General features: G+C 39.5%; 1 long non-coding RNA gene across 1 annotated transcript; it reads left to right on the top strand.

Annotated features, from left to right (window-relative positions):
- The first annotated feature begins 280 nt into the window (after positions 1–280).
- LOC114150334 (uncharacterized) lies at positions 281–1,040 on the top strand. The gene is made up of 3 exons (XR_003596723.1): positions 281–292; positions 481–486; positions 964–1,040. It is a non-coding gene; the product is annotated as an uncharacterized LOC114150334 (long non-coding RNA).
- Positions 1,041–2,835: the final 1,795 nt, after the last annotated feature.

Raw genomic sequence — 2,835 nt, 5'->3', positions numbered from 1 at the left:
TTTATTTTACTAAACACTGGCTATTGGTTGGGTAAATAATAGCATTTCAACCCCGGTTGACATGATGTTAATTTGTCTGACCTGGTTTTATAGCCACAGAATGACCCAGTGAGACACTGCTCATGTTTATTCAGAATCAGGCAGTATTTCACTGTTCAGCTCCCCATCAGTCCGGTCCAAACAAAGCACAGAAATTCATCTAAAGGACATAAATCTCACCCAGTGCTTTCTGTCAGTGGTTTGTATGTGCATGAGATGAAGTACTGCAGTTTTTGGTTATGTTTTGCTTGAAGTAGATTTTAAAAGAGCAGCTCATCATTTTTTTTTAATGCTGCACTGCTCTGTTATGAACCCAACGTAATTTAAAATCTCTTAGAAATGTCATTAATCTAAACCAAACCAAAAAAAAAGTAGTTTTGTTTACGTCTTAAAAATGTACTTCTGTTAACAGTCTGTGGTTATTAATACTCTGCATCACAGTATGAAGTGGTGCGCTACAAATTGTTTTCCTTGCAAAGCATAATAAAGCTTTAGTAAAGAAGCTGAACTAATGTTGGGTTGGACTGATCCAAAAGTTTCTTTTTTACTTTTGACCCAAAGTTTCAAACAACACGACAATTTAAAGCTCACCAGCAAGTCCATTCTGAATGACTAAAAAAAAACAACAACAAAAAAAACAGGAAGTTGGAGTGGCATAGTCAAAGTCTGAATGTAAATTCTATTGATAGGCTATGGAATTAAAACAATTCTGTAAGGAAGACTGGTTTGATATCCCTTCTTATTGATGGAAGGGCTCATTCACACCGGCCCTGTTTAATCCACTTTAATTGAACTCTGATTCGTTTGTGTAGAAAGTCCTCTTCGTTTGGGAAGATGTGAATGAATCGAACTCTGGTCCACCTACACACCAAGGTATCAGTTCGGTTAAAATTAACTCTGGTGATTTTGAATGCAATACGTGAGCATCAAGCAGAGTGGAGACTGCTCCACCAGCAGGAAGTGGACTACAGCGCAGGGCATTCTGGGTAAATGCAACCAAAACAAACACACTAGTCTAGTGCAAGAGGGACAAATGGCTTGTGGTCGTTTGTCAAAGACAAAAGAGAAATGCTAAAAACTCACATCACTCCTGTTGTGTTTACGTTTTGTGAAGATGGAGGATGAGCTCAGTGTCTTCCTCTGAGGTTTTTGTGTCAATTTCTTCTGTGGTTCCTGTTGCAGCTCCACCACAGGCGAGGGGTTGAACAGGCAGGTTGGTTTCACACAGTGCAGTATGAAAGAGAACCACATCAGCTGAAAATGGAACAAATGTTGCCCTAAAAGACTCTTATTGCAAACGCATGATGGCTGTTTCAGAGTGTCACTACCAGTTATTAGCAGTGACACCATGTTGGTGGTGATATGTAAAAAACGTTTTACATATCCAGCCAGGTCGGAATGTGTAACCTTCTTCCCTTAATGGAATAAATTGTCACTTGAAAACTACTTTTCATGTTTTGCACTAAGGTTAAACCTTCACACTAAATGGATGCTTTGTTTTCATCACAGCATTCATTACAGTTCTGTACTTGATAAAATTAAATTTAATTGAATCATCCTTGCATAATATTCAATTTTTTATGATGATTTGAAAAATTGAAGCATGGTTAAAAAGGAAAAAAACCCTGGAGATGTCTGTGGACGGAATAATATTTGTTTTTAAGTCGAGCTAAATTGTTACAAATATGTAAATATAACATATTAGATCTTTTACATAGCTTGTTTTAAATACAGATCTATGGTCAGTGGTGTTAGTTAGTTAGTTAGTTAGTGCTTCACATCACAGTGAAAGAACCAACGACAAAACGGTGACTCGTGGCCCTGAAGCATTGTGGTCTGTCGAAGGGACAGTTTGCAGAGCCACTAATGTTTCCTCCTCCCTGTGTGACCTGTGAGTGTGTGAGGAAGTCCTTGCTCTTGGATTCGACGGGCCTGACACCACACCACGGCATTCGGCTCCCGCATTCGCCTGCTTGCCTGTGACCCGGTATGAAAATGTCAAAATCTCCCAGTGTCGTCCCCCGTTCATTCACAAGCAGGCTGCGCCGCCGCCGCCCATTCTCTGAGTTTTTGACCTCTCTGAAGGAGTAGCGGCAGTAAAGTTAACAAGTGAAGCACATTCCACAGTCTCCTGCAGGAGCATTTGAAGTACGGTGCAGAGAGGAGGGCATGGAGAGAAGGGCAAACATAATCTTGTTCAGAATGTCCAAAAGCCCCGGGTTTTACATCCGCCGCGTCTTTCATCTCTTGGATCCTTATTCTCCAAGTCCTTAGCCAGAGCTGGAGGTCAGCCTGTGTCATGGCGGACGTACAGAACGCACACGGCCTGCCCCGTCGCTCGCTCATTGTCGGCGTGCCTCCCTCATGACCTCGGCACAGCTGCAAGTCTGTTTGAATGTCTGTTTGTAGGTCATTGTCTGAAAATAGAAGGAAAATATGAGGCTCCCAAGTTTCATTTTGAGATTTAGCCTGAAGGGAACTGAAGCAAATTGGACATTTCTTTTTGTGGTTTGAATGAAAATATATATATATATATATATATATATCTTTTTTTCTAATTTATACAACTGTAAAATGATCATGCATGGAATGCATAGAGTCATCTGTGAGCAACTAGGAAACATTTTGTCACCTTTATGGCTAAAGTCATTTCTAGCTGAAAGTAATTTTGTAAAAAAAATATAAATAAATAAAATTCAAAATTAAAATTACCACCTGTTTCTTTCCAAAGATTGATTTAGGCAAAAAATAAGCAAACAAATAAAAATCAGTTTTGGCAAAAAAAACAACAACAAA

The sequence above is a fragment of the Xiphophorus couchianus genome, chromosome 9, assembly GCF_001444195.1.
Source record: "Xiphophorus couchianus chromosome 9, X_couchianus-1.0, whole genome shotgun sequence".
NCBI lineage: Eukaryota > Metazoa > Chordata > Actinopteri > Cyprinodontiformes > Poeciliidae > Xiphophorus > Xiphophorus couchianus.
Note: the sequence above shows the minus strand (reverse complement) of the source record. Positions and strands in the feature narration are given on the sequence as shown.